We start from the raw sequence: 26,332 nt of genomic DNA, 5'->3' as shown, positions 1-26,332 counted from the left end.
TTTCAGATATGCTGTCCACTACATTATATGTTGTGGGTGGTCTGTAAATTTTTCATAAAAGTGAAGATTTTCTTTACGCAAAAAATATATTTCCGAGATTTCTTACTCTGGTAAATGGCATCCACGTCGGATAAGAAAACTGATTTTCTTGATTAATCATCTGGAAAATGTCTTAAAATAGCTGCAATTGGTTTTCTTTAGAGTAGAACAACGTTCCTCATAAACCCAAATAGGCTTAAAGGATCTTTTTTTTTCATTATTTTCTGAATTGTTGAACGGGGAACATTTTGCTCTGAATGCCTATTCCTGATCGAGTAAAGGGTAGATCGGGAAAGGATTCCTCAACATTAATAGAGTTATTCAATCGACTGGAAGGATGTCAAGGTTGTTTCAAACTGATGACTGACCCGGTGAAAAGGTTTTCCTTTTTTCGGAATGTTACTACTGTCGAAGATTCCTTATCAAAATTCTGAACGAATCTGTATGTTATATTTTCGTAGTTTTCATCTGCATTTGTAAGCTCATGCACCTAAAAACTAGCAATTCTTTATTAATACTTCCTTGGTCTGCAGTTATAACTTAACACTGCAAAAATCAAAATTTTCACTTAACATATGAAAATACATCAGTTTCTAACAACCTGATAGTTTCTTAAGTAAATGAAAACAGCTGGTTAATCTTTATATAACAGAAATACAGCGCCGACCTCCATGGCGCGAGTGGTAGCATCTCGGCCTTTCATCCGGAGGTCCCGGGTTTGAATCCCGCTCAAGCATTTTCACACACGCTACAAATCATTCATCTCATTCTCCGAAGAAATACCTAACGGTGGTCACGGAGGTTAAACAAAAAAAGAAATACAGCGTTACCAACCTGTAAATTATATTATGAAGAGGATTTTATGACTACTCTGAAAATTTTTCGAAAGTACTTAATCATACTTAATACTTTAATCATCCGAAAAAAGACATTTATTTAAATTTTCTTAATTTAAAAATTATTATATTTTTATTTAATAAATATGAATATTTATTTAAAAAATCTCATTTTTTGATTCCATTAAGGTATACCCAAATTGATTTACATAATCCACTTGAAGTTATAACGCTCAAATGAAGTTTCTTTCTAAAGAAGAAGAGGCATTAACAGTTATTTAGTTTACTACTACGCATAAAATATAAATTCCAATAAAATAGAAATATATTAACTAAAATTTAATCAAAATTTTTCTTGTTTTAATTTTTCGTTACTTAAAATGATATAGACTAATAAACAATAATAATTTAAAATTTTTTTCATTTTATATTGAAAAATAAAAACTTATAAATAAATAACTAAAGCCATCATATTCTTTAGCAGATAACCTAGCAGTCCTAACAGAAGGTCTGAAATCGTTAAGAGCTTAATTCAACATTTTAGATATAAAACAACTAAATCAGAACTAAAAATATTAGTTGAAAAGACAAAAATAATGATAAAGATTAAAACACAAAAAATTCTACCAACAGAAATAGGAGAAGGGAGAAATAGTAAAAGAATTCAGATATCTACTGTAGATAAACTTAAAGAGAAATATCAGTAATACAAAATAGAGTTTTAAAAAACCTGAAAATTAGACATTATAAAACGCTAATAAAATCAGAGAGTTTATATCCGTATGAATGCTTAAATATGAATACAAATATGAAAAATATAGAAAAGAAGGAAAAGAAAGTAATTAGAAAAAATACTAGGTCCCGATAAAGGATTCAAACACATTTAAATTTAGAACCAATAAAGAAATACAAGGATCATTCAATAATTAAAGACAGAGATCTGTGGAGGCAAAACAGTTGATAAGAGGATATGGTACTTAGGTTTTTAACCTTGTGATGACTTTTGATCAGATTTTGAAGTAAAATTGTTCTGTTTATATATCTTCAAAATTTCATTTTTCAAAAACGAATCTTATTGAAGATTGTGAAACAGTTGAACATCGTGCAGCGCTCCGGTTTTGTTTTCCGAAGATGAAAAACCGGTTAATATTTACTCTAGTATGACGAAACATACGAACAAAGTTGTACAAACCACAAAAATTTATACAAGTGGATAGAAAAATTTAAAAACGGACGAACTGCAGTAACTGACGAGCACCATTTTTGACGTCCGATTGATGAAGCTTTAACCCCAGCGCTAGTAACTCCCGTAAACTCCCTCATAACGACAGATTGTAGTTGAAAAATTACTATTAAGTGTCGGAACAGTTCATAACATTATCAAGATCGAATACCGTAAAACAAGCACAAATGGGTTCCAAAAGAGTTGACAGTTCACCGTAAGGAGACAAGACTTCACATGTGCACACACGTGAAACAGTGATATCAGTTAGAAGGTGATGCTTTTTAGCACAGATTCTAACCCGTAATGCGATATGGATTTATAATTATGAACTGGAATCAAAAAGACAGAGCGTTGGTGGAAGAGCATAATTCACCTGTTAAGAAAAAATTCCAAACCGGACTCGGAAGGTGGAGGAAAATTTCAAAAATAGGGGATAAAAAAGATTCCCACCTTAAAGTTAAGAAAAATTTCAGATTTACTCAATACGATAATGATTGCATGTTAAAAAAAGTTTCACGTGTTAAATATACGACAAGCCCCATTTTAAAATTCCAGCAACATTTTGGTCATCCCTTGCCGTAAGGGTTGGTCATGTAAAAAATTGTTTCAGAAAAAATTTTTAGGTAATTTTTAGAGTACTAACGATCACTTTAAAACGATTCGATACTGTGCCTACTAAGGGAGGTATGTTTTTTGTCTTTGAAACCCCATTCCTTTCACTTCCTGAGCCAATGGTTAGTGATATCAAAAAACTTTACTTGCATAAGTTTCAGGCTCTTATCCAATAAATAGTAGGAACTTTCAACGAATTCGATATTTTACTTAAGAAAATTATAGCGATATTTTGTTTTTTTCTAAACCCCATTTCCACCTTCATGGTCCGATTTTACCCATGAACGAACTTGACCAATATATTGGGTCATTATATTTTATGTATCAATTTGAAAGTGATTGGCGCAAATTACGGTTGTTATCATGTCCACAAGAAGGTGAAATGTATATATATATATATATATATATATATATATATATATAAATAAATGTTTTTATATGTATTTATATATAAACTTTGAGTTGAGGGTGGTTTTGGGGTCTGGGTGATGTGAAACGCATAAATATGTCGAAATTTTCTGGAGTTCGAATCATGGTACCCTTTACAATAGGTAGTTTTTTTATGAAATCTACCTAAAAACTAGGAAAAAAAATTCGAAATGAAGTGGTTGGAAGAACGTAAAGAACAATTTACAGAGAGAATGAAGAGGTAGTGGGAAGAGAAAATAAAGAAAAAAAACATGAAGGAAGTTGGATCATTAAAGTGACCAAATTCGAAAAGAAAAAGAAATAAGGAAAATCATAATGAAAATTATTTTGGTTAAATAATCCGAAATTATTAACGAAAAATATTTTTCTTGGAAATTAATATTATAAATAACCATATATCAAGATTAAAAATATATTTTTTAATCTTTCCTAGTTTTTCAAAATTCTTTGATGTTGAATTATTAATAAAATAATTTATAACGATTCACAATTTAATTTAATAAACATAAATATTCAGATTAGATTTAAAAATTCTTAATTTATTTTTTTAGATGGGTACGCTGTATACATAATAATTTTTGGCAAGTAAATTAATTCAACAAGGTAGACTAAATTTGAAAAGTATATAAAATACCTTGATAAATACCTACACAAGATACTTACATGAAATTTACTGCGGAAAATGTGTATGCAGTTTATACGCTAATAAAATTATAACAACAATAAAAAAGTGTTAATCTACGTATTTTATTACCCACATGAAATATTTCAACATATAATGTTCGCTGTTTCTTTTATCTATTTATTTATTACATTTACATTGTAATTATTATTATTACATTTAAAAAAGGTGGGATGATACATATCGATGGCGAAACGTAACATTGGCCGATGAAAGTAGGTAAAGGATGGTCGCCTGACCTTAAGTATGTACTAAAAATAATAACTCGAGTGTTGTTATTTTTAGATTATAAGACCGGTGTAGGGTCTGAGCGGGCCATCTTTTTTAGAAGAGAGGGGAAAAAGAAATGGGGAGAATCTAAGAAACATTTCGCTTCGCACCGGATTACGTGATTACAGATTGAGGTGGTGGTGCGAGGCGAAACGACGAGCAGTCAGCGGCCGATGTTTTGTGGTCGCGGAGGATAACAGACGACGCCGCTGACGATCGTTAGGGCCAGGTGAAGTGAAAGCGCGGTTTACTAGTTGTAACTGTACACACTGGTATTAGTATTAGTGGATCAGTTAGTTCTACCGACCTGATAGTCGGCAATGGGAGTGTTTAATGCGGTTCCTATCTTCGTTTACTTCTTGATATATTTCTTCTGATTTTCAAGAATTATTATACGTTATCGTAAGTAAAACTTATTCTGAACTTTTTTATAAATTAATACGAAGTTTCATTTAATTAATAAATTATTGTAAAAACTAGTAGTACAAATTCTTTAAACTTTAAACAACACTGAGTTACCTTTGATGAAAACAACAAAATAATATATATTTTTTTTAAACTGTTTTAAAATGTTAACCTTCAATTTTTTTTAATAATAAGGGTGCAGTTATTTAAAATTATGAATATTAATTAATTATTTTGTAAAGGTTACTCAGAATTAACTAATTATTCGTTGTCACTATTTTTTCAATACAATCCATTAAAAGTTTTATAAATTTGATTTATCTTTTGATATAACAAAAGAATATCGATAACATTGCAGTTAATAAATATTTTATAAAATCGCAAAAACAATTACTATTTATTTAATCGTTGAAGAATTTTAAAAATTATTTTTCCTTGAAAATTATTTCATAAAATTTAATTTTATTATATAAAATTAACGAAAAAATTACTTTATTTCGTAATCATTTCTGTAAACAAGGTGTTTTAGTTACAGCTAACTAGCGATGTTGAAATTTATCTATAATTGCGCGTAACATGACAACAGTTAAACCGTTTTGGATGAAATTCTTCGGTAAAGGATTAATTCGTCAATTTATATTTCAGATATAATTGATGTCTGAATCGGTAATTTTTCTTTCCACATACATATTTCTTTAAACGACCAATAATTGTCATATTTAGTCAATATATTCAACCCACAGTTATTGTATTTAAATGTATGTTTCCATTGTTGTCAGTTATTTAACGTATTTGATGTATTTAATCTCTTTTTATTATATGCTAATCGTTTAGCTTCAACATACTTGCTATATCCTGCAACCTACATACTTAATGTTATTATATTTCTAATGTACATATATATATGTGTGTGTGTGTGTGTGTGTCGTTTTAATACTTGATTTTCTTTACAGTTTCTAATCTGCAAATATTTTGTAGTAAAATCAAAATAACATATTCTCAGTACCTTTTTTGTATATATATATGCTTATTTATTTACATATCGCATATAAACAAAGTATATAAAAAAATTTACAACTTTTTACAAGTATGTAAAAACAACTTTATAATGAAATTAATAATTAATGCTTCTACCTTAAAACGATATATTTTTCGTATGAGATCATCACATACCAAATACATAACCTCATGGGAGAACGCAATTCAAAAATTTTAAATAGAAACGTAGGATTTTGACACATCTTAGTTTAAAGAGTATTTAAAAACAAAAATTTGTGGTAAACAATTTTAGCTACGACAGTCATAACCAAAATGGCGGCTATTTAATGTTTTTCATAGCTAGTTTCAAAAGCGGCCTTCAGTAGCTCTTAGATAAGTCCTCATTTATAAACACTAAAAAAAAATTCGTTAAGAGATTACTTGGGTACTTGGGTTCGTTATGAGATTACGGTTTTGTACCAAAACCGCTTCTAAAACTATCCGTAAAATATATTAAAAGATTGCCGTTTTGGTTAGGATGATTTAAGGTTTTTACGTAAAACTTTTTCTTTTTCAGTATCGTTTAAAATATGTCTATTTTCATTTAAAGTTTTTGTATTAATCCCCATGGGGTTTGAGAATGTGGTAGTCTCGTACTAAAAATCGTTTCGAGATGAAAACATTAAAAAAAATTTGTTTTTCTATATTTAACAGTTGAAAGATATATTTTACGCGTAGAATTTTTTCACGCGTAACAAAATTTATTGTCATCCAGGATCAGTAGTAATTATTACTTGCTGTCAACCTATTGTTGCTTTATAAATTATTTATTGATTTTAAAAATTAATTCGAAAAATATTATCTACTGTTGAAAATTTTCAGTTTAATTTCTAGTGATGTTTTTCAGGTTTACAAGGTTTTTAGGTTTTAGGTTTTTTAGGTTAATTATTACAAAAAAAATTAGTAGGAAAATTTGAATAAGAAAGTACATATATCTACAGTTAAACGCAGGACATTATTTATAATTTTTATGACTGTCACACATTAAAAGTACCTCTCTCTTTTTCTGTTTCGCCTTCGGAACGACCTAAGGTATTAACTCAGAGGATGACAATCCTTAAGTCAACCCATTCCTGAGATGTATGGTTAATTGAAACTCAACCACCAAAGAACACCGGTATCCACGATCTAGTATTCAAATCAAAATAAAAGTAACTGCCTTTACTAGGATTTGAACCTTAGAATTCTCGGCTGATTTACGATGTCAAGTTCACCACTAGACCAACCCGGTGGGTTACATTGAAAGTAGCTGCTCAGAGCATCTTTCTCTGATAGTAATGATGTTCATTATACAGCTAATCCTTATGATGAACATAGTGAATATATCATTTCCCAAGCTCAGAAATATAAGGGCGTATCTATCTGGTACACAATTCATTTTTATTTTTCGTTATTATTCTAATGGAAACCAAGTTAAAAAACTATATTAATGTACTGTACAAGATAATTACATTTTATTGGTGAAATTTGGACAGACAGGAGTAAATAACTAGTTTTTACTTTCCCGTCTAGCAGGAAATACTTTCCCGTGTAGAAGGGAAAGTATTGTAATGGTCCAATTTGTTCATATACTGGTTTCACTGGATCTTAACATTTTGACACCTAAGGAACCCAAAAAACCGAATGGAAATCTTCCGGATGTTCGTATGTACGCTGTATGTGTTCGGTGTCGCACTGTAAGCCACTTTATATCTCCAGAACTGCTGGACCGATTTTCACTAATATTGGTCAGATTACGTCTGTATCTGGAGCATTGATACCGTTAAATTCTCAACTAAAGGTCTAGGAGGTGTGACTGTAGAGCAAGTCCTTCAGTAACTCGAGATTTCGCCTAATTAAGATCATATTTTTCTTAGATACATTTGTTAATAATTAAAAAATATTTGCAAAAACCATTTTTTTGCAAAATCGTACCCCCACCCGAAACATTCTCTAACCTAGCGGCTAAGTGGTTACACTGCGTCAATAGTACGCCCTGTCATCACAAGGAGGACTAGCGACGTATTTTAAATTAAGTTTTATGTGTGTATAAGCCGTGCGACGGGAAAGTACAACTGAATTGTCCGCTTTTTTTAAATCTGCTAAAAACATGAAATTTTTTAGTTTCGCCTTTACCTTACTACGCATACCATTCTGAGTTAAATATTATCTGACTCTCCGTAGGTTTGGCCTGCTCATATACAATATTATGATTAAATAAAGAAAGCATTGAGAAACAAAAACACTTTTCACTTCCCCTGTTATGACTCACATGGGATGCTTGTTATTCTAGAAAATGTTTTATTTTTTGAAGTAGCTTTAACTCATCTTGGATCTCTTGTGACATCAAACAGGTTATATTTTACCAAGCAGAAGTCATGGGTAAAACATGTCATATTAACAATTTAGAATGTTTTTTATCAATCTTACGAATTAAACATACTCGTAAATAAATAATTAATATTTTAGTCGTATTTAATTTATTTATATATATTTTTTTTAAATATATGGCAGTCCCAATTCAGTGTTCTTTTTTAAAAAAAAAAATGTATTTTCAAGAAAAAAGTTTAAAGTAGAATGTTTAAGCGTTTTTTTTCAAAGCCAAAACTCATGTTTAAAAAAGACATGTTTTTTTTAAATCCTTTAAACAATCCTAAAGTTTTTTCAGACGAAATAATAAAAACAAAACGTGAAAGATAAGTATGGCCAAATAAACACAACTGATCTCGCTTCACTCGGTCAATGACTTTAAGTAGAAATTATTTGTTAATGCAATAGAATTTTTTTTTTAGTACAGACACTAAACTTTTATAATAAAATAATTTAAAATCAGGTTGCATTTCACGACGTCTTCTGAATGCATTTCAGAGTACCAGTTCCACTTAAACCGGTTGCGTTATCCATATAGCCTTCTATTGATAATTTTTTATAACAGAAATCGATGACACTTTGTTTTAAATTTATAACATATTTATTATTACAGCAATACATTATTTTTTATAATAAAGCCATTTAATAAAGTGTGTCCCATATAAAGCGCAACCCAACCTTATATTGGTAGGTATTGAAATAATAAAAAGGCATATGTAAATATAAATGTAATTTTTATTATTGCCATCCATTACCTTACATTTAGAGTAAATGTTGGAAGTGGCCGCCATCTTCTTGAATACAAGCTTCAATTCTTTTTACAGCGTTTCTTGCAACTTTTTTCAAAGTTTGTGGCTGGATATTTAATACGGCTTGTTCAATATTGACTTTTTAATCGTTCAGATGTTCGTATTTGTTGCTGTAGGCTTTTTCTTTGAGGTAACCCCGTAGAAAAAAATCCGCCACAGTCAAATCTGGAGATCTTGGTGGCCACAAGCCTCGACCGATAACACGATTACCAAAGAATTCCTCGACGAAATCAGAAGTTGAACCTGCGTAGTCCGATGTCGCACCGTCATGTTGTAGCCGGCAGTGTCTGTCTTCCTCTTCCAAGAGTGCGATGAACCGAAATAAAATATCCTGATATCGTTCTGCATTAATGGTGTACACCAAAAAAATAGGACCGATTATTTTCTTCCGCGATATCGCACACCACACGCCCGACTTCTGCGGGTGTAATTCTTGTTTTTCGTGATAAACGTGGGGATTTTCAGCGCTCCAAATTCTACTGTTTTGGCTGTTTACGTAGCCGTCCAAATGAAACCGCGCTTAATCTGTGAAAAATAACGAATCCATAACATTAATTCCCTCACCCAGAAATCGACGGAACCATTGACAATATTGTAGCCGTTTTTCTTTGTCGGGGTCAAGAAGTCGATGAACCGTTTGAATGCGATAAGGTCGTAATTGTAGTCGTTTGGTCGCCCGATGAACAGTTCATTTAGACAAATTAATTTCAGCAGACAAATGTCTGATCGATTTATTTGGCGAGGCGAGTAATCGGTCTTTGATTTCAGTCACTGTATCTGTATTCAACACTGACGCAGATCTTTTGTGTTCCTTGTTATTAACAGAACCGGTCTCTCTAACCGCTGTGCAACCGCGCAGTGCAACGGCAGTGCAACCGCTGATTTCGTACTGAAGTACGACTCGACAATGAAAACACGTTCATCTAGCGAAAACACCATCTTGTCTCTAGCAATACACTGAACGTTATTATTGCATTGTTGTTACTATCGGTAGTGTTCTACTGCGTCGCCGCGATGTTCAGATGTTGGACGAGTCCATTTCTGTCACGAGTAGGGGAGTAAGCTTGACTTTTGAAATTTTATGGATGAGTGATTGATGGGTTGCGTTTTATATGGGACAACCTGTAGAATTCTATTCCAGTAAAATATTTCGGTAGCCTGCATCAAACATTTATGGGTTGTTATCTACGGTTATAAAAAATCGTTAGGGTAACAGGAATTATTCTCTAGGTAATTATGAAAGTAGATACTCGTTATTAAATTGTAAGGTATTATCTATCACAAAATAATATTAATATAAAAAGCAAAGATTCTTTTTTCCGTAATATTATTCTGACTTGCTCAACAAATTTAATATGTTTCAATACAAAGTGTTCCGGGTCCTATTCGCCGAACTTCAGGAAGGACACCAAAATGACCAAAAACGTTCATATCGACTTAAGTCCTATTTTGCTTTGTATTCCGTCTAAACGCCATTTTGTGATTTTCAACAAAAAAATTATTTCTAAGGAACGGGAAATCTACTTTAATTAAATTTGGCAAATCTAAGATTAGTGTCTTATTCTACAAAATAAACAATTTTTATAACGTCACCTTCAAAAAATTCATAATGGCAGCCATCTTAACTTTTTAATCTTCAATATCTTCGTAATTATTTGTTTGATAAAATTTTTATTGTCATAAAGTTTATTAAGCATTTTATTTTCAACAAAATGACATCTTATTTGTAAAAATCCGTTTACAAACAATCGAGTTATTGCAAACAATTAACCCGGCAGTACGCTTGCGCACATTAATGCAAGCTGATAATTTTTATTAATTTACTATTATTATTTATTATTAATAATTTTTACTACATTTAAAGAGGGAAATAAAAACAGGCAAAAAGTTATCAGCTTGCATTATGGTGCGCAAATTCCAAAACACTCCTTGATAAACTTCTCGTTCGTACCCATTTGGAGGTCGCTACATTTAAGGCTGATAGTTTCAATCTGGGCAAAACCGTAGCATCTTTGAGAGACACCGCGATGACCTTCCTAAATCTACCGGTTCGTTCTTGCCCTCGCGGATTCTGACTTCCACCACTAGCCTTTCGAATGGATAGGATCTCCTTCGAGGTTCTGGTCAAGTCTGGCCACACCAGACTTGACTGACTGTAGTAGGCCGGCGTAAGGCTACTTACGCCGACTACTTTATCAGCAGCGTCTCTGATTTAGGCGCCTCAGCACCCACGCTAGCACCGCTTCTGGCAAGAAGGTATTCGTCGCCCCGAAGCCTATTTAAGCCTTTACAAGGCTTAAATAGACGAGGTCTATCGAAATGTTTGTAATATCAGCAAGCTCGCGTGACTTCAGTCGGCGATTTTAATATGTCGCCGTGAATTCTTGGATTAATTCATCGGTCGTAGTGATTTTTTAGGGTTCTAAAGGGGTCTCATCATCTTAAATGGATGTAGGATCACGTTTAAATTCAGCAGCTCATTTTTTACCGTAGAAAACCAAGGGGAAGAATCCTTTAAAATGGAATCTAACTCTTTTATATGTCCGTTAGGGTTAAACATTTTAAAACATAAGTATTGTATAACATCTGGATATTTAATTTATCCATTTTTTCCGAAAAATTTCAAAACTTGTTTGCTTCGCTCAATCGCCACAAACAAGCAAACGTCTGTAACTTCTCAGTACGCCATCTAATAATATTTTACGCTAAAATATAATTTATATTATATAAATTAAATATAATTTATATTAATTACGCTAAAATATAATTTTTTAAATATTTATATTTTTCTGACATCAAAGTAAATCCCTTAAGATCATTTCATTAGTTTTCAACTTTACGAAAACCAATGGCTATTCTATCTCTTAAAAATTTTATTTCGAACTATCACAGCAAAATTACTTAATTATTAAATTATTTTATAGAAAGATGGAAGAGTGAAATAATGATAAAATCAACAAAAAATCGATATATTAATAAAATGGCCTTCAAAAAAAAAAGATTATATTTTTTCGTTATGTTTTTCTATATTTTCACTTTAGTATATATATATATCTATAAAAACAGGTGTTAATGATCAACTTTGTTTTGGTTGATTTCTTTTAACTTATTCGGACAGTTCTATTGCGGAAACGTGTTAATAAATTATTTTCAATCCGCGTTGGCGTAGTTTATAACGTCTAAAAAAAAATTATATATATTTTACTAGTAGCAAGCCAAATTACATAATTAACACAAAACAAACAAACACAAACATTACGACATACAGCTGCAAAAATATAAAATTATAAATTTTCATTTAAAAAAAAAAAAATATATATATATATATATATATATCCTGAAATTTAAAATTTTAAGTAATAAATAAATTTTTATATATCTAAAGAACTACATTTGGAATATATATAAATATATAATTTTAAATGACAGTGATAGATATTCCATGCTAAATTTGACTTTTCTTGATGAAATAATATTAATACGGGTCGTATAGTAAAATTTGTTCAAATAACATTCGCTAACTACCTCTCGTATTTCATTAGCAAATCATCGCATTCATTTACCTTTTCTGTCGACTGTAATGATTGCTAACTTCCAAAAATATAGCAAATGACGTTAGCAAATATCGTTATAAATATAAGAAAGTAAACTTTAAATATAGAAAAAAAAGTTTTAAAGTGATTTTGAATTACGTTGTCTAATAAAAATTCCATTCATTGCGGCATAGATAACTAATTACAGTACAAGTAGCTATATTAATAACGGTTAAATTTAATTCGTTATATATGTATTTATATATTGGGATTTTTCAAGAAAACGTTTCTTCGTATTTTCCCGGTAGATGTCTTTAGGATCGCTTAACTCTGGTAATTTTAATAAAATCTGACAGTATTAAGAAGCTTTCGAAAGGTGATATGTCACCGAGTATTTTTAGAAGGCTATAATAATGTTAGTTGATTTTTTTCTTAAAGTTATTGTTGAAAAAGAAAGAAAATAAATAACATATTTTGTACAGTTTTATTACAATTCTATTACAAAAAACTAACTCGCCGGGTTAATGTGGTTTTATATAGATTTAAATACTACACTGTAGATACCGGTGTTCTTTGTCGGTTGGGTTTCAATTAACCACACGTCTCAGGAATGATCGACCAGAGTCTGTTCAGGACTATATGTTTACCGGTACATTTACACTTACATTTGCAGTTACAGGCCTGACAAGCAGTAATTTCATTTGCCTATACACACACACACACACACACACACACACACACACACACACTCACACAGAGATTTGGCAGCAAGTTGAAAAAACTAGTTGGAATAATAATTACAAAAAATGGAAGAATGCGACTCAGACTGCTAAAATATTTGTGTTGTTTATGGATACGATACGGTATCAGTATACGTATATCGCCGATGATTCAGTCATCGGCCTACGCATCATCCATAGATGAAATCATGGAAAAGGTTCAGCAAGATATTAGAGGTCGTGATATCACTGACGAACTAATTATAGGCCAAAAAATAGTTTTAAACCGATTGAAGAAGGTTTCATAAAAAAAACTCGATGTTTCGGGCTACATGATTTAACAATTAAAAATTTAATGGATCGAATTTCCATTTGCGAATAGTTGCTAAAGCAGAAAGAAATCGATCCATTTTTGAAACGGTTTGTGACGGACGATAAGAAATGGATTACGTATGACAATAATGTAAGGAAAAAATTGTAGTCGAAGCATGGTGAAGCTCAGCCAAAATTGATTCCAAGAAAAGTTATGCTAGGTCTCTCTCTCTCTCTCTCTCTCTCTCTCTCGCTCTCTCTCTCTCTCTCTCTATCTATCTATCTGTGTGTGTGTGTGTGTGTGTGTGTGTGTGTGTGTGTGTGTGTGTGTGTGTGTGTGTATGTATGTATGCGTGCGAACGCGCGCGCGCAGGTGTGTGTGTGTGTGTGTGTGTAATGCGTTTGAAGAAAAATTGCTCAATATAAGCTGCTGCTGCCCAGTTAAACGATTGATTCTAATCTCTACTGTCGACAATTTGAGAGATAATGCCAAGCGATGGAGATAAATCGACCAGAATTGGTCGATAGGAATAGTGACTTCAATCACGTCGATTATTATATCCTGGAATTAATATTCTACTTGGAAATAATATAATAACTTAAAAACACAGTAGTAATACCTCTAAGAAAATAGATTATAGAATTCTTCGCCGTATACACAAGGATTAGGCTTATACCTATGTAGAACTCACAATAAGCTACTACCATCTTTTACGTGGTATTCCAATGTCTCTCCTTCCGCGTGACTAATAATTTTATATTCGCATGAGAATCCTATTATCAGACATTCTCTTCTGGTGTTGCTTCTATTGATTGCTGTACTGACACTTTTCATTCAAGCTACAAATATCCAATTATAAAGTTAAAATCATAAATAAGAAAAAGTAAAGAAAAAATAAAGAAGATAAATACTAAAATTTAGAATTAAATCATGGCAGTAACAGTTAAGAGCTGTCAACACTAAATTAATGTTTTTTTTAGTTATTCTACCAATTTTTTTTTTTTTTACAGTATGTAAAAAATATATGCCATTCATACTTCAGGGTTAAAGTTATATTTCTTTATATTTACATCGCACAGTAAAATTAAAATACCCTTTTCTAAATTTAAATAAATACTTAACACAATAAAGAACGAGAATATGTTTTCAAAGAAGTCCTTCGAAAATAAATTTCTTATTTAATCTTTTATTATTGTTAAAAATAAATATTCTTTCTCGATATAAATATTTCTTAAGATTAACTATAACGGATTTTTTCCTAATGTGTACTTTGCAATCTGTTCAACTAGTGAACAATAAGCAAACTCACAGACCAATGAGATAAGGATGATATATATGATATGTAAATAAGGTAGTATTGTACAGACTCAGGCCGACCATTCCTGAGACGTGTAATTAGTTGGACCCCAACCACCAAATTATTCCGGTATCCACTGTCTAGTATTCAAATCCGTATAAAAGCAAACTAACTTTTACTAGAATTTGAATTTCCCTAGTAAAGGCAGTCACTTTAATACGGATTTGAATAATAGATCGTGGATATCGGTGTTCTTTGGTGGTTGGGTTTCAATTAACCACACATCTCAGAAATGGTCAAACTGAGACTGTACAAGACTACACTTCATTTACATTCATACACATCATTCTCTGAAGTAATACCTTACGGTTGTTCCATAGGATAAACAGAAAAACAAAGAAGAATACACCGGTATTATACATAGGTTAATAACAAGTATATTATTTCAACACAACACAATGAAATAAGATTATTTAGAAATTTCCTAAAATAATGTAAAAACCATAGATAAATGTAAGAATAAGAAGCACAAGAAATAACCAAGCAAAGTCGTACTTTAATTTTCTTATTTAACTATATGAAATTCATACTTATAAACATTATTAAAATCCTAAACGTATTTCGTGTGTCATGTTTTAAATAAAGAAATGCAACGTTGCCAGTACATATTACGTTATTACTGCTTCGTAAAACCATCGGAACTCGCACGGTTCAAACTCATCTTTCAGAAAATCGTCGGAAGCCGGACCATCGAAACTAGCACTCCCGTCCTCATTAGCTAAATCCTTTGCACATTCCCTTCTAATCGGTCCGTCGCTATTCTCTTCTACTTCTCTCTAAACTTCTAATTTTCTGAAAACTTTGATAGATCGTCTATAATTTTTTGTCTCTTTCTACCGTTTTTTAATACCTTCTGATCTTTTTAATAAATGTTTTAATCAATTCCGTCCGTGATTATTCAAATCAGTTAGTTTTCATAATTTAAAATTATTCTTATTAAACTATCATTCTCATTCTGATTTCATTTTTTTCTCTGTCTTACGTATATGCGAACGGGAAAAAACTGATAAAAATCTATTTTTCTGGAGGTTATAAACTCTTAATAGATATTAAAATTATACAATAATTCTCTCGACTTATACTTGTACTTATGTACTATTGTACAAGTAATGTTTCTCTCGTGTCAGACCGACAATTCTTGACTAATATTTTTTCCCCCATTGACCGAAGTACATAGTATAATTTTCATCACTTTCCTACTATTTCCATATTTGAGATATATAGAGCACTATTTTTCGTTTTTTTTTTTTTTTAATGATTATATTTTACAACCGTACAAAAGTACAGTCCAAACTTAACACTTTTCTATAATTCTAACTCCACCTTACTACTTATAATCGTTTTTTTTTTTCTATTAAATGCTTCCTTAGACTTTGTAATTTATGTTTTTATTTCGTTTTTAAGTAAAAGAAAAAGTTTAGTCTATTTTATGCTTTCTTTTGGTTTTCCTCTATTTACACCTAATCTAGTTCAATGTTTTGACTCCCACTTATTGTATAAAGTAATTTCCACTTACCAACAGTTTAAAAAAATGTAAATCCTATCGCTTTCAGAGCTGTTATTCCATCTTCAGGGATTTTCAGGAATTTTAATTTAAATTCAAATCAATAATCGTTTTTAAATTAAACTGTTATGTTCATAATAGTCGGTCTTCAAGAATAAAATTAATTCGTACGTCAATAATACAGTCATGTGACTATTATGTTGCAAACATTTTAAATATTTATAATAGTCGCAAACATCTTACAAACATGACGTTACTGCCTTATTGACGTACGAATTTATTTTATTTTTGACGATCGACTATTACAAACACAACAGTTTAATTTAAAAAAGATTATTGATTTGAATTTAAATTAACATCCCTGAACATGGAGTAACAGATCCGAAATACTAGGATTTACGGTTTTCAAATTGTTGGTAAGTGGAAAATTTATACATTTGTATTAATACCAACGGTGCCAAATGCTTTGTAAATTAAATCCCACATCTTGTGTTCTTATCATTAATGACAATATAAAAAGAAGCTTATAACTTGAAATTTTGAATTCGGTATTATTTAAAATTGTATATTAAAGTAAAAAAGTTAAATATTTTCCTCGTTTTATATTTTATAATAAAATAATTATTATTATTATTAATAATAATAATATTAAAAATAAAATTAGATAAATCCAGCTTCAAATCCAGTCTCAGGAACGGTCGAACTGAGAATGTACAAGACTAACACTTCATTTACTCATACATATCATCCTCATTCATCCTCTGAAGAATTATCTAAACGGTAGTTACCGGAGGCTAAACAGGAAAGAAAGAGAGATTCAAATCCAGTAAATTTATTGTTAATTGAATTTATTTTCAGTATAACAATATGTACTTCGATCAATAGGGAAAAATTATTATTCGAGAATTATCGGTCTGAGACGAGAGAAACATTACTGCTAAGTTGTAATTATAATTATGGTATAATTCTAATATCTACGAGGGTTATTTTATTTCAAGGTCCGATCGGTCGCGAAATAAAAACTTGTGTAAAAATCGGATGAACCTTTGCGCATATGTGTTGCACAACGTCTCTAGTATGGCCTTCAATCACGCCGCGTCACTTTGTTTAGTTCTGAACATGCAGCTAGCACGTAAACATGTCTACAACAATAGCATCTCCCGCTAAGTGTGAAGTGCGTGCGGTAATTCGATTTCTTCAGGCTGAAGAGTGTGATGCGGCTGAAATTCATCGACGAATTTGTACGGTGAAACTTCAATGAAAGACGGCAAAGTGCGACAATGGTGCAGGAACTTTAAAGCAGGGCGTACAGATGTTCATAATGCAGGCGGTCTGGGAAGGAAGCGAGTGTCAACCGATGATCTCGTTGAGCGAGTGGATGAGGCACTTCGAGAAAATCGTCGGTTCACAATTTCTGTATTGAGTGATTCGTTCCCTGAAATTTCAAGATCAGCTCTCTACACCATTGTGAGTGAGAGACTTCATTCAGTACCGCAAACTGTGTGCGTAGAAACATGGCTGAAAACACAGGCGGCTCCGTTCTATGAAGAGGGTATTGGAAAGTTGGTACAACGCTACGATAAATGTCTAAATCGGAGTGGCGATGATGTACAGAAATAGCGTAACTATGTAAGTACTTGTTACAAATAAAAATATTTTTATTTTTTGTCTGTGGTTTAATTTTGTGACCGATCGAACCTTGCAAAATAAAATAACCCTCGTATTACAAGGGTTACTAGGTATTACAACTCCAGAAAATACTGCAGAAAAATAAATTAGTTATTAAAGATACGATAAAGAAATGGCCGTATATTATGACATCCAGGTTTATGTAATTTGACCGTAGAGAGATGTGTAGAATGAAAAATCTGCACAAGAAGAAACAAATTTTAAACTTATAAAACAAATAACTGAGGCTGTAGGATATAATTAATATGTTGCTGTTAAAATATTAGTACAGAGCAAAAAGGAATGGAAAAAAAACATTAAATCAGTTAAGTGACTGAAGATTCAGAAAAGTACAAATAAAAAAATAGCACTTTAATAAATTATTACGAGGGTCATTTAATAATTAAAAACAAAATGGCTATAGAAAAATTATTGTTTATTTAATAACTATGAAACTAACGCTATTTTTCAACATGATCCCCGGCTACGTTTAACGACTTATCTTTCTGTAAGCTTTCTTACTTCATTAATAAATAATTGTTCACCTTAGTGTCTAAGACATTCTTGTACCGCTCATTATTGCCAAACTCGTGTCACGTAACAATTTTTTGGAAGGATGAACAAAAAAATCGAACGGTACAAGATTGAGATTGTAAGTTGAATGCGGCAAAACCCTACCGATCCGGACCGAAAAGTAATTGTAATCTTTGATTTAAACATTGGTCCTGCAAGATCAAAAAATTTATTTTATAATTACTAACCAGATTCATACCGTCAACGTGTTTCAGTTGATTTATTAAAAATGCATTATCGGAAGAGAAACTATAGTTCACTCAAAAAATAGGGAAGACTACGGTTACTGTTTATAAGCTATAATTATGAAATAAAAAATAATTACCCTGTTCAAAAAATTATGCATAAAAACAAATTTTTACAAAGCGTTTTAAGATGAAATATTAACATAACGTGTGTATTTTATTATTAAAAATGAAATAATATAATTTAATAAATACATTTTCTATGAATTTTTTTGATACTGGAAGACCCAGATTTAAATCAAAGATATAATTTTTTTATTTGAATTTAAATCTCTCTGTTATTAGTATATATAATGAAATATATTATTAATTATACGTTTAAAGCGATGCAAAGTAATAATTTACTTTTATGCTGTGTAAAATAAATAAAACTCGGTCCAGTAGCTCTTGAGGACTTAAAGGTTAATTTGATTTACATAAAAAATTATGAACTGAGAAATCGTTGAAGAAATAAAATTTATTATTTCTTTTACCAATTAAATAAATTAAATTTATTTTTCTTTTACCAATGAGGATATTAATTTTATGTAGGACGAATGTAATACAAATATTTATTTTAAGTTCGTTTTTTTAAAGTTTTTTGCGAAAGTTATGTGTTTTAACTGATGATCGATCGGTTACTTGTCGTAAATACGAAGAGGAGGCGAAGACGCTCACTCGCTTACAGATGTGGTCTGTTAATAAATCGCATTGCCAACATTCCAGTACATCGTTTAACGAAGTCAAAAAAAACATTCTTTTGAAAATAATTACGGTAACTCAATAATTATGCTCATTATTTTTCTATCTTAATTTTATATTTTACTACTTTGCTATATTGCTCGGTTATTGAAATCGTTAATTGTGTTTATTTAAACTATAATTATTAATTTAGCGTTTATTACGGCAGAGTTAATTTTTTAACTTAAAATTAATTAATTCTTAATGGATTTAAGACAAAGCAAATCATCCTATCTATATATATATATATATATATATATATATATATATATATATATATATATATAAATGAATGTTTGTCCCGTATGCGTTCCTATACCATTCATCCGATTGCGATGAAACTTTGGTGAGTTGTGCGCACGCCCGCGAAGGTTTCTGAATTAGTTTGGACCCGCTAAGTGGTGCTGGGGTCGAGATATTTACAAAACAAACAAAAATATACAAACAAACTTTCTTCTTCTATATATACCTAATATATATATAAGGCAATGTTCGTATGTGTGACCGCTATAAAACTACTGGACCGTTTTACGCGAGAATTTTTGAAAAATTGTCCGCGCTGTCCGGAGAAGGTTTAAAGCTACTGAAATCCTCCATCTGATCAGTATAAAGAAAGTTAGAGGTATTTTGAACCGACTACTGTGTTTAATGAGTAGTTTGAATTAAATCCGACAGGTAGTGCTGTTTTGACAATTGGATTTATTTACATTCTGACTTTTACAAGATGAAAGGTTAAATTTTGTGAAGTTCCGTAATGTTCAGTTTTTTAATGTTTTATCAAATTTTCAATTGTGTTCATTTAATCTATATATATACATACGCAAATCTAACAACAGAAAAGCATTGCCGGGTCTAATAGTAAAGTTAAAAAAAACTTTTAATTTTTTAGATTTAAACAAAAGAATAATCTGATTTTTATGAAGAAAAGAGATTTAATAAATTTTAAAAGCTACTTAAGAAACTAATTAAAAATTCAAATAATTTTTTGAGAGTCAATCAATCAATATAATTAGACAAGTGGCAATAGCGAAATAACAATTTATTAAAATAAACTGAAATTACCTGATGTTCAATTCGGTTCCTCTGACAAAGATATCTGTTATACGAAAACACTTCCTATTATTAAAATCTCTTTCGTTTATCTCACATTGTCGGTTTCGATCGAAACATGTTCAATGGAAGACCAGCAAGCTGCGATTAAATTTTTATTCTGTGAAGGTATAAATCCGGCCGAAGTTCACTCGCAGATGTCAAAACGGTATAGTAAAAAATGTTTATTAACCGAAAGTGGGTAGAACGGTTTAAATCGGAAATAACAAGTATCAATTTTATCGGAAGATCTGTAGAAAATATTACTATCGATCTGCAAAACCGTATTAATGATTACACTCGCAAGAAAAGGCGCATAAAAATTTGGAAAATCGCTAAAATTTATAGTCCGAGTATTGGTACAATTCATTCCATTATACATGATTAGCTGCTGAAATACGCAAAACGCATTCGAAGTGGGTTCTGAGACGGCAACTGAAAATCAACAAGGTACCCAATTCACATTTGTACAGTACTTTTAGTGGAAAGTAAATACTGGTAGATTTTAGAGCGCATAATTTTGAGCCGGAATCCAAACGCCAGAATATAGAATGGAAACATCCGAGTTCGCCCGCTAGGAAAATATTCTGAACCTACGTGACAGCCGGTAAAGTAAACGATGTTTGCCAACGGTTTTTGGATCTATAAAGAACCGCTTAATTAATTGAAATAACAACCTACAATTAACAGCGAGTACTACTGTTATACGCTTAAAAATAAATTGAAACCCGTAGTAAGGAGGAAACTTCCAAGTTCTCTCTTAAAAGGTATAATTCTTCTGCATGATAACGCTTGCCCCTCATATCGCTCAAAAGATACGGGAAGCGAGAAAAAAGTGGGGTCGGTAGAGATTGCCGCTGATTGAGAAATGTTACAAGAGAGATAGTTCGACGCTGTTACCGGTAGATGGATCTTCAGCTTGATAACGCGGATCAAGACCTGAATCGAGAGGAGACATGCGGAAGTGGACTTTTGGACGGTCCAATGGCTTACGGGTCACGGGTCGTTCGAGGTCTACCTCCAAACCAAGGACAGGCGTGGCTCACCTCTATGTCGCTACTGTGACGACGAGGACGTTGTAGCACATACGTTTCTCAGATCTCTACGATGGGCTTCGGAGCGATCCTTTGATAGGGCGGTTTCACCTTAGGAGGTGATGGAGAGTATTATTGGTTTGCTTGGTATTTCTCCCGCCACCAGCCCATTCGTTCGTCCTAAATCATAAGACCGAATGTCTGTGCCACAAACGGCTACTGAGCCACGAAACAGTTTAGCGACCGGTGTCCTAAATATCTCCTAGAGCTACCTAACAGCGTGAGCGGACTAAGCGCGGTGCCATACACCACCGTCTTACGTGTCCCAACCGCTCACTTGTCATATATTTCCTAAAATGGGTAGGCGCACCCCGTCAACTACTAAAAATATATATAACATCCGTAAAGTAAAATTTACTTTTTCAAGACAGCAATTCGGTGCCACGCCTAGGTCGCTGAATGTCAGCAAGTTCCTGTCCATCATATTAAAGCGCTTGGAGCCCTAACTAGCCGGTGACCAGCCATATATCTCAAGGTTAGCTTCCCACAGCAGTGTGTTAGGAATCTTTCCCTTACGTAAACTCCATCACTAAGTGATGGAGAGTATGATCGGTTCGGGCGTAGGTTTGGACAGGTGCTCGAGAAGGTTCAAAAGAGTTCTGTCCGTGAAATGACAAAAAGAAGGTATTGCCGCATCCACATTACAATTCAGGTCTTGTACCGTAAAATTTTGTTTTGTTCGGTCCTCTCCAATAGTTTTTACATGACATTGAGTTCAGGAACAAGCGGATCAAGAATGCAGTACAAAAATGACTCGGATATCGAGATGAACAATTCTACTAGAATAAGAAACTCGGATGGGACAAGCGCCTAAATATAGCCGGGGATTATGTTGAAAGTGTGTTTCATTGTCATAGAATTAATAAAATTCTTCTACAGTAATATTTGTTTCATTAATTATTAAACGCCCATTATAATTTAAAATTAATTTTTTTTAACGGAAAGTATCTCTTTATTTTTTTACAAGAAGTCTTTTTTTGTTATTTTGTAATAAAAGGAAAATAAAACAATTATTGTTTTTTTAACCGGTTAACAAAATTAATCTTAATATATACCTAGTTTTATACTTGCCGTAATATCGCTCTGAGATTTACTCGTACATTAAACATTTAATACGAGTATATTAATATTTTTTTTTTAAAGGGAACATTAAATTCAATGCCTGCAATTATACCAACACATGAAAAATGTTTACGTAGTTTCACGTTACAATAGCAAACAAAATACTATTTCTAAAATTGTTTTTTTTTTTTGCATTATGCAAAATATTTGTAATTTAAATAAACTACTTACTAAAAGTGATGAAAGAGATTTATTTTTTAGTTTATATGGCAGGTGCCAAACACGAGGTTATAAAATTAACGATGAAATTTAGCTATAAACATTTACCAAATGGTAACAACATTAAAGTGCATAACTAATTTTAATTAGGAAACGAAAACAAAATAAAGTTAATTGAAAATTTTTAATTATTAATCATATGTATAAATTAATTATGTAAGAATTTCCTTCTTTCTTTTTTCTTTATGAAAGAAAATATATATAATCCAGTTTTATTAGAGAAAAAACTAGAAAGCTACCTTAAAAATTCCTTAACAGTCGATTTTTACTAAATTAATCTAACACACCTACTTAATTATAAGCAAGAGTGTCGCATATAAAACGCAACCCAACCTTATACTGGTAGGTATTGAAATAATAAAAGGCATGTGTAAAATGTAAATGTAATTTTTATTATTACCATCCATTACCTTACATTTACAGTAAATGTTGGAAGTGGCCGCCATCTTCTTGAATACAAGCTTCAATTCTTTTTACAGCGTTTCTTGCAACTTTTTTCAAAGTTTGTGGCTGGATATTTAATACAGCTTGTTCAACATTGATTTTCAATCGTTCAAGTGTCCGTGGTTTGTTGCTGTAGGCTTTTTCTTTTAGGTAACCCCGTAGAAAAAAATCCGCCGCAGTCAAATCTGGAGATCTTGGTGGCCACAAACCTCGACCGATAACACGATTACCAAAGAATTCCTCGACGAAATCAGAAGTTGAACCTGTGTAGTGCGATGTCGCGCCGTCATGTTGTAGCCGGCAGTGTGTCTTCCTCTTCCAAGAGTGCGATGAACTGAAATAAAATATCCTGATATCGTTCTGCATTAATGGTGTACTCGAAAAAAATAGGACCGGTTATTTTCTTCCGCGATATCGCGCACCACACGCCCGACTTCTGCGGGTGTAATTCTTGTTTTTCGTGATAAACGTGGGGATTTTCAGCGCTCCAAATTCTACAGTTTTGGCTGTTTACATAGCCATCCAAATGAAACCGCGCTTAATCTGTGAAAAATAACGAATCCATAACATTAATTCCCTCACCCAGAAATCGACGGAACCATTGACAATATTGTAGCCGTTTTTCTTTGTCGGGCTCAAGAAGTCGATGAACCGTTTGAATGCGATATGATCGTAATTGTAATCGTTTGGTCGCCCGATGAACAGTCGATTTAGACAAATTAATTTCTGCAGACAAACGTCTAATCGATTTATTTGGCGAGGCGAGTAATCGTTCTTTGATTTCAGTCACTGTATCTGTATTCAACACTGACGCAGATCTTTTGTGTTCCTTGTTATTAACAGAACCGGTCTCTCAAAATTTTGCGACTAACCTTAATACTGATGTTTTGTTAGGAGCTGGTTTATCTGGGTACTTATGGCGAAACAAATCTTGCACTGCAACCGCTGATTTCTTACTGAAGTACGACTCGACAATGAAAACACGTTCATCTAGCGAAAACACCATCTTGTCTCAAGCAATACACTGAACGTTATGATTGCATTGTTGTTACTATCGGTAGTGTTCTACTGCGTCGCCGCGATGTTCAGATGTTGGACGAGTCCATTTCTGTCACGAGTAGGGGAGTAAGCTTGACTTTTGAAATTTCATTGATGAGTGATTGATGGGTTGCATTTTATATGGGACACTCTGTATTTAGTTTGAATAAAGATTAATAGGGACGATTGACTCGGACAGATCTAAATGACTGAAAAAAAATTATTATTATTATTTTTTTAACCACAATAAAAAAAAGCTGACAACTGTGGCTTGTTTCTGATGCACGGCCTTACACACACAACTTAATTTAAAATATTTATCATTTTATTTAAATATAATATTATTCGTTTATTTAAATAAATGATTCTAACCAAAGCGCGCGCGTATACCGTATTTAATTTGCGCGGGTGCCTCGGTACTAGCGGCGACAGTTGGTACTAACTAAACTAATGTAATTTCACAACTTAGGTAGAACAAATTTCTTTTGTACGGTCCGCAGCTGGTGTAGCCGCAAAGCTTAACGCACCAGGTACCGAGTCGACCGGACGATCGAGTTCGAAACCCGGCCAGACCGAATTACTTTTTTACATTTTAAATATTATTCACTTGTCCAACTCTACCGCTCACTTGTGACGTCACAACATAGCAGTAGTTCAGAGCATTTTTTGTGGTAGCGTGCGTACTTTTTTATTCATTTATTTAATTCTTGTACTCATCTGTGACGTCACAACTAGCAAACTACTACAAAAGCTGTACATCAGTGCTACCAACCTTTGAAATATTAGCTAAATTAATATTTAATGTGTAAAAAATAATTTGGTAGGCAACCCTGTAGAATTAAAAATTTCCCGGTTCAATTAGATGAGGGAAAAGGGAACTTCCCATATAGAAAAAGGGAAATTCCAACATGGCGTATGCGTGATACTAGCGCTCCTTGTGGTGACAGGGGGTACTATTGACGCAGTGTACCCACTTAGCCAATAGTTTAGAGCATTTTTTGGAGTAGGATTTTGCAAAAACGTTTTTGCAAATATTGTTATTTTTTAATTAAAAAATGGGCCTAAGAAAAATACAACCTTAATTAGGCGAAATCTCGACATACTGAGGGTCACTTTGCTCTACAGCCTCAACCCCTTAGACCTTTTAACTTGAAAATTTAACAGCATCAATGCCTCATACATAGATGTAATCTGACCGAGTTTGGTCAAAATCGGTCCAGTAAATCTGGAGATATAAGGTTATTTAGAGACCAACACCAAACACACTCACACACACACACACACACACACACACACACACACACACACACACACACACACACGAACATATGAACATTAACATCTGGAAAATTTCCAACCGGTTTTAGGTTCTTTGGGTTCTTTAGGTGTGAAAACGTCAAGATCCGCAGGAAACCACGTATGCCTAAATTGGACCGATTACAATACTTTCCCTTCTAGAGCTGTAGCTCTGCTATAGCGCTATCTAGACAGGAAATGTCTACATATTAAATATTTAGTGATTAAAATATTTAAATCGCTTAATTACAATTGCAAATCACGAAGTATGGTAGAGACCAAAAGCCGTCACGAGGAAAGCTTTCATGAAAAAAGATATGTACATACAATCTTTTATATATTCTTGAACCTAATAATTTTTTTTTTTTTTTTTTGTGTGTGTGCTTAACCTGCGGGCCCTCCGTTAGGTATTGTTTCAGAGGATGAGACGAATGATTTGTAGCGTATGTGAAAATGCCATGCCTGACCGAGATTCGAACCCGGGACCTCCGACTGAAAGGCCAAGATGCTATACCACTCGCGCCACGGAGGCCGGCGAATCTAATAATTAAAAACCTATTTTTTAAACTTTTGTACGAAGTACAGCAGTTACGGGTTACAGGTAAACCAGAAAGGTAAAATATTTTAAACGAGCTGTTGCAGGAGGATGTAAAAAAATGGATGGGTCGATAAAGTATGAAGCGAAGAGAGAGAGCTTAAGATAA

At 32.4% G+C, this 26,332-nt stretch overlaps 1 protein-coding gene across 2 annotated transcripts in view; it reads left to right on the top strand.

The window, feature by feature from the left end:
* Positions 1-4,063: 4,063 nt before the first annotated feature.
* LOC142328736 (ras-related and estrogen-regulated growth inhibitor) overlaps positions 4,064-26,332 on the top strand; it is an 88,092-nt gene continuing 65,823 nt past the window's right edge. The window contains exon 1 of one of the 2 annotated variants that reach the window (XM_075372718.1): positions 4,064-4,495. The gene's annotated coding sequence lies outside the window, so the exon portion shown is untranslated. The remainder of the gene's footprint in view (positions 4,496-26,332) is intronic. The other variant, XM_075372717.1, reaches the window with a different exon arrangement.

Source organism: Lycorma delicatula, chromosome 8, assembly GCF_047948215.1.
Source record: "Lycorma delicatula isolate Av1 chromosome 8, ASM4794821v1, whole genome shotgun sequence".
Classification (NCBI taxonomy): Eukaryota; Metazoa; Arthropoda; class Insecta; order Hemiptera; family Fulgoridae; genus Lycorma; species Lycorma delicatula.
The sequence above is the reverse complement of the archived record's forward strand: the minus strand, read 5'-3'. Positions and strand labels throughout refer to the sequence as shown.